Source organism: Orycteropus afer, unplaced genomic scaffold (genome assembly GCF_000298275.1).
Source record: "Orycteropus afer afer isolate SDZICR_OR568_19922 unplaced genomic scaffold, OryAfe1.0 scaffold00042, whole genome shotgun sequence".
NCBI classification, from domain to species: domain Eukaryota; kingdom Metazoa; phylum Chordata; class Mammalia; order Tubulidentata; family Orycteropodidae; genus Orycteropus; species Orycteropus afer.
The window spans coordinates 8,002,764-8,015,474 of NW_006921629.1; positions in this window are offsets into that span (position 1 = coordinate 8,002,764).

The following is a 12,711-nucleotide window of genomic DNA, read 5'->3' on the forward strand; positions in this document are numbered from 1 at the left end:
TTTTATTGATTTTATATATTTAAAAAACTATTATCCATCTGGAATTTTTTTTTCCTGAAGGTTTATTTTTAATAACATAATTTACATTTCATAATGACCCAGGATAACTATGGGAAGTATTTTCTGCCAAAAATGTAAATTGGTGGAATTTATTTTTGAGATTGGTCTGATATAGGGCTTTAAGTTTACTTTTTTCCATATGGAAAGCTAAGTACCCACTCTATTTGTTGTCCTTCCCATCCCCACTGATCTGAAACTCGAAGTCCATCATATTTTAAGTCCCTCTATATATATACACATAGATCTATAGCTGTAATGATCTATACATATAATAGATCATATTAATTTGTAATGATATATAAACATAGGTCATATTAATTTGTAACGATCTATACACATAGATCATATTTATCTATTGTGCCTTAATAATTGTTTATAATATATTTCCATATCTGCTAGGACATATGCTCTCTCAATCTCTTATTTAAAATGTCTTGAAATTCTTGAGCTTTTTCTCTTCTCCTGAATTTTTGAATCAGCTTATCAAGTTCCAAGAGAAAGCCTGTTGGGATTCTGACCAGGACTGCACTGAAAGTATAAATTAATTTCAGTTGGAACACATCTCAACAATATTAAATCTTCCCCTTAAGGAATATGCTTAGATCTCCATTTACTCAGGTATTCTTTTATATCCTTTAATAAGCTTCATATAGGTCTTATAGGTTTCTTGTCAAAGTGTTACCAGGCACAGGAAGCACACTATAAGGGGTAACTACTATTATTATTGAAGGTTTATTGGTTAGAAAATACTGAAAAACAAACAAGGAAGCATATACTGTCAGTTTCTCAGGTCAAACCTAAATCTGGTTCCTAAGTTATCATTCAGTCCCCATCTCTCTTCCTACTTATTCCCACTACTGAACCAAAAGGTCTGTTTTTAAGAATTATTTTTAAATCAAGTTTCTAAACCTAATTTTAGTAATATATGTAATAATAAATAAATAATATTTAAGCCTTGAACAGCCTCTGAGCAGATCCTTAATAAAACCCTAAGAACATTTAAAAATACATTTCCAAGACACAGCATGTAAATCACATTTCCTGTGCAGGGACAGAGGTTTCTACTCCATGGTCCAGAGGTCAGTTAACAGAATTATCCCTCAGCCTGTTCTGCACGCCTGCCAATAACTACCACAAGATTCAAGGAACAAAACCCAATTATTGCACTCCTGTAACCCCTATTGCATGATTCTAAGAACATTTTACCAAGAGCATATAGTAGGTTTCAATGTTACGGCTAGACAGAACCTTAGAGATTCAATTTTATTTCTCAGATGGAGAAACTTGGGCCAGATAGATAAACAGACTGGCCAGGGTCCCGGAGTTAAGTGTAGCCAAGTCAGATAAAATGCTCTCCTGACTTTCAAATCAGTGTTCTTTCTTCTAAATCATGCAGCTTGTACTACTTTGGGGCTACCTGTATTACTGGATAATATCCCTGTGGGTGATATAATAATATAATACTTTGAATCAGCAATGAATTAGTGTTAGAAGAACAAGCTATTAGCATAGAATACATTTATAACATGAAAAATGAAGCGTGCATGGAGATTTTTATACATTTAAGATATTGTTAACAAGGATTACTGGTGGATAAGCTTAAGTTTTAATAAGGAGAAAAAGCAAGCCACAACCAGGCACTTCAGGTGTATTTCCTAGCTCTTCTTTCTTGTTGTTGTTGTTATGTGCCGTCGAGTCGAATCCGACTCATAGCAACCCCTCCTTGGGTTTCCCAGGCAGTATCACTGTGGAAGTAGATTGCCCCATCTTCCTTCAGAGGAGTGGCTGGTGGGTTTGAACCGCCAGCCTTCTGGTTAGCAGTCAAATGCCTTAGGCACTATGCTAGTAGGGATACATACTGCCTTGGAAACACAAGGAGGGGTCGCTATGAGTCGGATCTGACTCAATGGCAGTGAGTTTGGTTTGGTTTTTTTTTTTTTTAAGAAACCAAATCTTTTGATGGTTTAGATTTCTACTGCCTACTGTGTCATACCTTACAGTATGTATCATACATACAATAGAAAAAGTCACTATAAATAAAGAAAACTAAAATAACTCATATCCTTTGGTAGGAGCTCTGGTGGCATAGTGCCTAAGGCATGTGACTGCTAACCAGAAGACTGGCGGTTCAAACCCACCAGCCACTCCTCGGAAGGAAGGTTGGGCGATCTACTTCCATAGTGATACCACCTCGGAAACCCAAGGAGGGGTCACTATGAGTCAGTTCAGACTCGATGGCAGTGAGTTGCGTTTTTTTTTAATTTGTATATATCCTTTGGTAAATGTATCATCTTTCTAAATAATGTTTAAAATAATGCAAATCATTTTACATAAAAATTGAGTTTAGTTTTTTACAAAGAATGAACCACTCATGAAATTCAATGCAAAAAATAAGTCTGAAAAAGTTTTAAAAAGGTCACCCCGTGGAAATCCCAGGCATGTACTTATTTGAGTTAGGTCTTAACACAGATACCTTTACTGCATTTAACAGGAAACTAGGCTAGGTCAGACTTAAACACTTTTCACATGCTAGTGCTTACCAGACTCCCTCAAGGAGCCTGTTAACAACATAGTCATGAGCCCCATGGAGAAAGAATCTGTCTCAGTGGGACAGGGATGAGGCTCCTAAAGCTGCTTTGCTAAGTCCCACGTGCATCTACTGCAGTTAATACAAATACTTCCCTGCATTGTTATCTAGATGAAACACACTAGATTTAATCAATACTTCTATATAAATTTCAAAATGCTGAACATGTACCTTAGTTACAGAGAAAGAAATAAAGTATAGCCTCCAAATTTAGGACTTGTGAAAAGCAATCAAACAGTAGTTGCAGAATTTCCAGACTTCTCATTTGAAAGAATGGATTGCTCTGGATTGAAGAACCACAAATAACCATAAAAACACAGAGCAGAGTATATAGTGACCCACTTAAAATCAAAATGCCTCAGTAGAGAACACACTACAAATACCTGGTACCACTAGAAGAATATGTAATCTTGCACAATTTTATGGTCATAATTCTGAACTTTATGCCTTATCCATCCTGTTACTTTCCTTTTCTTTAAACTGAAGAAAAGATTTTATATGAACAATATATAACTTGAGGATATCTACTACCAAAAGCTTTTAAAAATCAGGAAAATAGATTTTAGAATAAAGAGGCAGAGAAATAAAGTAGCAGTGGATAATTTCAATCACCACTCGTCTGTCAGAGCATCATACTGAGGCGGCCTGTGTGTTCCTGTGATGCTGGAGCGATGCCACTGGTATTTCAAATACGAGCAGGGTCACCCAGGGGAGCTTCCAGAATAAGACAGACCAGGAGAAGGGAGAGGTGGTCCACGTCTGAAAAAAATGGCCACTGAAAACCTTATGAATAGCAGTGAAACACTGTCTGATATAGTGCTGGAATATAAGCCTCTCAGGTTGGAAGGTACTCAAAATACGACTGCAGAAGAACTATTTCCTCAAAATAGAGGTGACCTTAATGACACATGGACTAAAGCAAAGGACCTTCATTTGCTATTTTACATAAGAGTTCAGTTACATATTAGAATCCAACCAACAAGTATCAAAATAAACTCCAATTTCTAAACTTCTCACTGTTCAGGTGACCGATTATTTTTATTCGTTGCAAAGCCTCACAGGATAACAGGATCTGGGCAGACTTTTAAGTCTTAAAAGTCTAAGATGCCAAAAAGGCAAACATAAGAGTCTATGCTTCACCTCAGCCTATACGACTATGAGATCAGAAGAACTAGATGGTGCCCGGCTACCTCTGTCAACCACTCAGAGGGGGATCTATATAGGAGATCCTAGATAGAGTGTGAGAACAATGTGGAACAGAACTCAAAATCATCCATAAATAAATAAATAAAAGGGACCAAGTTTGCTGGTCTGATAGAGCCTAGTGGAACCCCTGAGACTATGGTCCCTAGCTGTCCCTTCAAGTCTGGAATTGAACCCATTCCTGTGGCTTCCAGCCAAACAAAAGACAGGCATATGAGCTGAACATTTGCATTAAGTAGATACACTCCTTGGATAAATCAATCATGGGAGAATAGGAGATCCCATGAATATGCAGAGGGAGATAGTTGGGGGCAAGAGTGAATGGGAGGGAAGGACACAGGGAAGAGGTGGCTATGGGGAGGAAGTGAGAGGAGAGCTGTTGCACTGTGGGGAATTGCAGTCAATATCATGAGACAAAGTGTATGTGAGCTGCTGTATGGAAAGTGAATTTGCTCTGTAAACTTTCACCCAAATCACAATAAAAATTAAAAAAAAAACCAAAAGAGTCTATGTTACAGGAATACCTAGCAATACATGCTCATAAATACAGTCTAGTTTTAGAGAGCCTAAACATTACATTTCAGAGCAGTTCTCTCACCTCTAATTAACAAGAAATGGCTCTTCCTCTTGACTGCTACAGTAAGAAAAATGAACTTTGATCATACTAATGTCTCAGTATGTAGAGATCTCTTTTTACAGCAGCTTGGCATATTCCTTAACTAACACAAGCAGGAATAGTATTGAATACACACTACTTTCTGAATGATATACGAAATGAAAAAAAAATTCCAAAATTCGTATTTATTATAGGCTCTTTTCTTGGTTCTTTGCTCAGTTACAAAGTGAGATTACGAACTCATAATTGCATGAAAGCAGCTCTTCTTATGTGTATATCACAACCACATTAAAAAGGTAATCCTTGTGAATGTTCACTTTGGGATTGTTATCTAGAATCCCCTATCATTAGAGTGGTGTTATGTTCTAGTGCATCCAGGTCCTAGTTAACACCTGTTGTTCAATGAAATGATTAACAGCACCCCCTTCATTCTCATTATTATCCTGGTTTGAACAATAAATTATAAGGACACTCCATCTGTCCTTCACTTTCTGTCCTGAAAAAATCTCAGTAATTTGTTCTTTTCATTCTGGGAGTTAGTTTCTATCATTTAACATCTTTAACATCTTTAGTGAAAAAAAGGATCTAATCAATGGATGAATGGATAAACAAACTACGGTACATATATGCAATGGAATACTATACAACATTAAAGAATAACGGTAAGTCAGCGAAACACCTCATAACATGGATGAACTTACAGACCATAAAGCAGAGTGAAATTAGTGAATCACAAAAGGACAAATATTATACGATACTCTTACTATAAAAAGTGAAGAAAAGGTTTACTCACAGAAAGAAACATTCTTTGAAGGTTACCAGGGATAGGAGGGTAAGGGAAGACAAATCACTAACTACAAGGTAGACACATATTACCTTGGGTGAAGGCAAAGGCAATACACAAAAGGGGTGGTCAGCACAAAATGATCAAGGCAAAGGAAGGCATTGGAAGGAACCCAAGTTAAAGGCAATAAAAATAAATACTATTACATACACAAATCTGCAACAATAATCTATGAGTGGATTCATAGACATGCAAGCTGAACAAGCGTGGGAAGGTGAGTGGGTCTATACCAACAAACATATATAGGTTTGACAGAGGATATTCTCACATATGCATTTATATGTGCTGCAAATGTATCCAGGAATATAGGAGAATACGTAGGCAGCAAAGTTATGAAAACTTCTTAGCCATAATTAAACACCTTAAGGGAAGGAGTCACTGGACCTGGGGGCTCAAAACTACAGTCTTAGAGACACTAAGGTCAACTGGCATAACATACTCCACAAAGACAATGTTCTACATCCTACTTTGGTGAGTAGAGACCAGGGTCTTAAAAGCTTGTAAGTGGCTATCTAAGGTACAACTATTGGTCTCTCCCCATGTGGAGCAAAAAGTGAAGAAAAGCAAAGATGTATGGAAACAATCAGTCCAAAGGATTAATGGATCATGCAAACTCAAGCCTCCATAACCCTAAGACCAGAAGAACTGGGTGGTGCCCAGCTACCACTGCTGACTGCTCTTGAAAAGGATCACAATAGGACATCCTGGTTACAATGGGAGAAAAATGTAGACAAAACTCAAAGTAATAATAATAATAATAAAAAAAAAAAGTCAGGCTTACTGGTCTGGAAGAAACGGGTGGAACCCCTGAGACTATGGCCTTTACACACACTTCAGGCATGGAACCAAACTCACCTTCATCACTCAACTTCTCACCAAACAACAGACAGGTATACAAAGTGAACAATAACACCAGAGAGGTAAGGAACTCCTTAGAACAACCAACCATATGAGATCAAAAGTGCAGCATGAGTCCAGGGATAAAGCTCAGAAGGCAGGAAGTGATGAAGGACAAATGGAAATAATAGACGTAGGGAAGAAATGAGAAGAGTGTTGTTACATTGTAGGGTTTGCAATCAATGTCACAAATCAAAATATGTATGAACTGTTGAATAGAAAATCAATTTGCTATGTAAACTTTTACCTGAATTACAATAAAAAGAAATAAAGGATCTAATTTTAACTACCCTGTCTCTGAGATAAATCAGCTCAAATTATTCCTCAGTTTATCACCTCTTCCTTTCTCTCTCTCTCTCTCTCTCATATTATATTATGCTGTGAGAAGAGATTCTTGTGTTCTTCAGCCTAGAAAAATAAAAAGTAGGACGTGGTAGAAACATCTATGAGAAGTAAGAAAAAATAGACAAAATTCAAGCTAATTTTACATGCTAAATACTGTTTAAGAATATCTCTCAAGGTAAATATAAAGAAAGAATTCAATGTAAGTCTATAAAATAATAAATGAATTAAAGTTTTCTAGAAACCAACATAACAGAGTATATATTTTTATACAGTCATCTTGAGAGGTTCTATGATATGCCATACCACTTTTTGAAATATTTTTGTAATATCAGCTTGAAAACTGTTTTAAACCAGGTCATGAGTCAATAAAATTTATCCCATTAACTTGGAAACAAGTCTATTTTCTCTTTCTTTCTTTCTTTTATGAACTTATTATTTATGACAGCCCCTTCCTTGTTCTGCATCTCCCTGCCAAATTTCTAGAACAGTCTTTTGATGTGCCATCTCCCCTAGAGTTATGTACCAACCATTTTCCCACAGCTCTGAGTGCAGGAACTGATGATTTTAAACATTCTTGTATCCCTAGGGCCAGAGGTATAATAGATACTCAATTAAGAAGTTTTGGATTAGTTAATTAATATTCATCAGATATGGATATAAATTATTTTCAGTTATTTCTGAAAATCAAATTCACCTTCCCTTGGAGTTCTTCCCTTGGAGAACTGAAAGTAATTCCAGATGAGGAGCTCCAAAGAAACTAAAGAAATATTGCATCATTTGCATAAATATATTGTTTACTATCCTTAGATAAATACATAGCTAGCTATCTAAATAGTAGTTGACTCCCACTCATGGTGCAACGTTGCCCAATTCTATGTGATCCTCATGACTACCAGCATGTTCAAGTTCAACACTGTGGCTACTGTGCCAATGTATGTCTCATTGAGGGTCTCCTTTGCCTTCACTGGCCCTCTACATCACCAAAAATCAGAAGGGGCTGATCCCTTCTGATGACACAAGTATGCGTCACTTAATATCCATGATATATTTTGTGAAACAGAATGTTATGTAATTTGGACACTGTGAGAATACCATATTATATACTTAGCAAACAGACATGCCTAAATAGTGAGCTAGCAATTATTGATTTTCCACCTTTGTGTTGTTTAGTTTCACTTCCAAATTGATACTTCTCCTTCGCCTCTTTTTGTTGCTGTAACTAGCACTTGTTTTGCTGTGCTTGAGAATCATGAGTACTTCATGGTAATATTTTTGGAAAAAAAATTAAACAGAGAGATAAGGCTATGATACTCAAACAGACATGTGATACATGAGATTGGATGTTGCTGCCTACAAGTTGAAGCATACAGATGACAATCTTGAAACACTGAGCATCAAATGAAAGGACAAAGAATTACATCAAACAGCAACTGGGAAAAGAAACTAACCAAACACAGTGAACAGGAGAGATACGGAGTGGAGGCACCTTGCCAGTCAGCCCAGCAGAGTGGCCATCTTGAAACAAATCCAGCAGCTATCACAGGTGAAGAACACAGGAATTCCCAGCAGGAGACAGAGAAAATGTGTAGATACACACACCCGGGGTGAAGCAAGGTGAACAGGACATGAACCAGACCTAAGAAGGGATACAGGAATACAGGAGGGAGGGCAAGAGCTGCAAAGATCCCGGCATCCATGGGGCAGGGAGTGAGCTAGGACTCAGACACAGGCTAGATGGTAGTGTGGTAAACAGAGTAATAGACCTATAGAGTGTCAGCAGGAGGTCTCTACCCAACCGTTTGAGCCTACCCTGACAAGCAGGGGAGGAGCTTTCCTGCACTCCTGTCACCCCCTACCCTCACTCAAGCCAGCCTCGACCCACCCAGTGGCAGGGGCGCATTCTCATGCCACAGGCCACCTGCCCAACCCCAACTCAAGCCCGCCCCAAACCACCCAGCAGTGGGGAAGTGGTCCCTAGCTATCCAATCTGACCCCTTCCCGACCTGCCCAGACCTGCCCAGTGGCAGAAGAGCATTCTCAGGCCCTTGGCCACCTGATTTGCCTCTTGTCCCAACCTGCCAAGCAGTGGGGGAGAGTTGCTGCACTCTTAGTCACCCACCCCAACCCCCATTGAGCCCACCTTGAGCTGCTGCTAGACCAACAGTCAAGAGCCAACACCTGCTGAGTCCATCCTCAGATATCTCTCATATCCAGAGAAGAGCAACAAGAGCTCACCCTGCTTACCAGTACCCCATTCACCCAGAGCCAGGAGGTGAGTGCTCCCATGCCTCCAGAAGAGTGATCAGCAAAGCACACCCATCCCGCTTGCTCTAATATATCAAAACAAAACAAAAAATTGGGATGAAGCAAACAAACATACAATCAATAAATTTCATCAAATGACTTGAAGACAGCAGACAACAGTAAATCATATAAAGAAACAGGACAAGATGGCCCAAGAAAAGGAACAAAAGAAAAGGCAAAACACCTCCAGAGGTTTAAATTCCTAATAAAGAATTTAAAAGATTTATACGAAAGATCCACAGAGATCAAGGAAAATACAGATAAAATCAAGGAAAACACACAAAACCCTAAAAAATTCAGGAATATAATACAAGAACAAAGTGAAAACCTAAATAGACAATTAGGAACCATACAAAAACAACCACTAGAAATTCAAAAGATTAACAATAAAACATAAAAAAATACTCAATACAAGGACACAGAAGTAGAACTGAATAAACAGAAGAAAGACTCAGTGAACCAGAGGACAAATCCCTTGAACGAACTTATTTGAGGGAAAATTGGAAAAAAGAATGAAGGAAAAAATAAAGAAAGCCTAACAGTTATGTAAGAGCTCTGGTGGTGTAGTGCGTAAGGCATGTGACTACTAACTAGAAGGCTGGCGGTTCAAACCCACCAGCCACTCCTCAGAAGGAAGGTTGGGGCAATCTACTTCTGTAGTGATACTGCCTCAGAAACCCAAAGAGGGATTGCTAGGAGTCGGATCTGACTTGATGGCAGCAAGTCTGGTTTTTGGGTTTTTAACAGTTATGTGGGACACCAGCAAGAGGAATAATCTATGTGTGATGGGAATTCCAGAACAAGTGGAGACCAAAAAAAAAAAAAAAAAACTACAGAGAGAATTATTGAAGATTTGCTGGCAGGGAATTTCCCTAATATCATGAAAGATGATAAAGTATCCAACAAAGAACTCCATGCAGGAGAGACCTCAAAAGAAAGTCATCGATTCATATCACAAGTAAACTTTCCAAAACCAGACAAAGAAAGATTTCTGAGAGTAGCTCAGGAACAATGAAACATTACATGCAAAGGAGCACCAATAAGACTAAACTCTGATTTCCTGGCAGAAACCATACAGGCAAAAAGGGAATGCAATGGCATATATAAAATCCTGAAGGGGGAGAATTACCCACTAAGAATCATAAACCCAGTAAAATTGTCTTTCAAAAATGATGGTAAAACTAAGACCTTCCTAGATTAGCAGAAACCAAGAGAATTTGTAAAACCAGGTTAGTCTTAAAAGAAACTCAATATAAGGACACAAAAGTAGTACTGGATAAATAGAAGAAAGAATCAGTGAACCAGAGGACAAATTCCTTGAACGAACTTGTTTGAGGAAAATTGGAAAAAAGAATGAACGAAAAAATAAAGAAAGCCTAACAGTTATGTAGGAGCTCTGGTAGTGTAGTGCCTAAGGCATCTGACTGCTAACCAGAAGGCTGGAGGTTGAAACCACAAGCCACTCCTCAGAAGGAAGGTCGGGCAACCTTCTTCTGTAGTGATATCACCTCAGAAACCCAAGGAGAATTCGCTATGAGTCAGATCTGACTCAATGGCAGTGAGTCTATTTACAAGAAAATAGGGAGTCCTTTAATGTCTGGATAGAGATCCAACAACATCAGACAACAACTTGACATAAAGATACATGACAATATCACCCAGACACTAACGCAGATAAAGACTTTGCAAAATTAAAATAAAGCTAAAAAATTGACTACAGGGATCCAGAAGAATTAAACTGAAAATGACAAAAACTTCAAAAGAGAAAGAAGGAATAAAAGATGTAGTTACAAAACTTCCATATAGGGAGGGAGTCAAAGTGATTTCAAGATATTACAGACTGTTTTAGTTTTAAGAGGATTAACATAAATTTCAGAGTAACCACAAAGTAATAAATCTACCCATCACTATAAAGAAGTAGAAAATCGAAAAGACTCAGTAAATACAAAAATAACAATGATTGATTGTTATTGTAGTTATTGTTGTTGTTGTTGTTATGTGCCGTCGAGTCGGCCCCGACTCATAGCGACCCCTCCTTGGGTTTGCAGGCAAGTGTCTTAGCCACTATGCTACCATGATTGTTATTGTAGTTATTAGGTACCATTAAGTTGGCTCCAACTCATAGAGACCCTAAGTACAACAGAATGAAACAATGCCTGGTCATGTGCCATTCTCACAATCCTTGCTATACTTGAGCCCATCATAGCAGCCACTGTGTCAATCCATTTTGTTGAGGGTCTTCTCCTTTTTCACTGACTGTCTACTTTACTAAGCATGACATCCTTCTCCAGGGAATGGTCCCGTCTGATAATATGACCAAAGTAGGTGAGACAAAGTCTGGCCATTCTGACTTCCAAGGAGTATTCCTGTACTTCTTCTAAGACAGATTTGTTTGTTCTTCTGGCAGTCCATGGTATTTTCAGTATTGAACTCAGCACAGAAAATTAAGAGGAACAAAGAAATTGTTAATATGTTAATACTACCAAAAAAACAAAAAAGAGTGTAACAAAATGATAGCAATGAATCCATACCTATCAATAATCATACTGAACATAAATGCATTAAATGCACCAGACAGGAGAAAGAGAGTAAGAAAATGGATTAAAAAATATATATATTCATCAGTATGTTGCCTACAAGAGACAAAGACATAAACAAGTTAAAAATCAAAGGACAGGAAAAAGTATATAGATATAGATATATATCAAGAAACAGTATCAAAAAGAGAGCAGGAGTAACAATATTAATTTCTGGTAAAATAGACTTTAAGTCAAAATCCATTATAAGAGACCAAAAAAAAAAAAAAAGTTATTATATAATGATTAGGAGCTCTGGTGGCATAGTGCCTAAGGCATTTGACTGCTAACCAGAAGGCTGGCAGTTCAAACCTACCAGCCACTCCTCGGAAGGAAGATGGGGCAATCTACTTCCATAGAGATACTGCTTTGGAAACCCAAGGAGGGGTCACTATGAGTCAGATCTGACTCAACGGCAGTGAGTTTGGTTTATATAATGTTTAAAGAGTCAATCTACGAAGAAGATATGACAATAATACCTATGTATCCAATGACAGAGTTCGAAAACACATAAAACAAACTCTAATGGAACAGAAAAGAGAAATAAACAATTGCACAATAATAGGAGACTTTAACACATCACTTTTAATGATGGATAGAACAACTAGAAAGAAACTCAATAAAGACACAGAAGATCTAAATAATACAATCAACCAAGTTGACCTCATAGACATATACATAATACTCCACCCAACAGCAGCACAGTATACATTATTCTCCAAAGCACATGGATCACTGTCCAGAATAGATCATATTCTAGGCCATAAGCCTCAATATATATAAAAACATAGGCATAACACAAAGCTTCATCTCTGACCACAATGCTATAAAACTAGAAATCAATACTACAACGGGAAAGGAAAAAAATTAAATACATGCAATAACATGAATAACTTCTTAGTTAAAGACTACTGGGTCATAGAAGAAATTAAAAACAAAATTTAAAAGTTCTTAGAATCAAATGAAAATAAAGACACAACATACCTCTGGGACATAGCTAAAGCACTGCTCAGAGGAGAAGTTATAGCAATAAATAAACACATCAAAAAGAAGCCAAAATCAATACCTTAACCATACAGCTCAAACAAATAGGAAAAAGAGCAGCAAAGAAGCTCACATACACCAGAAGAAAGAAAATAATGAAGATGAGACCAATGGAACAGAACTGAGAAACCAGAAGTAAATCCATCCACTTATGTTGTTGTTGTTGTTATGTGCTGTCCAGTCATCTCCGACTTTTAGCTACCCCTCCTTGGGTTTCCGAGGCAGTATCACTATG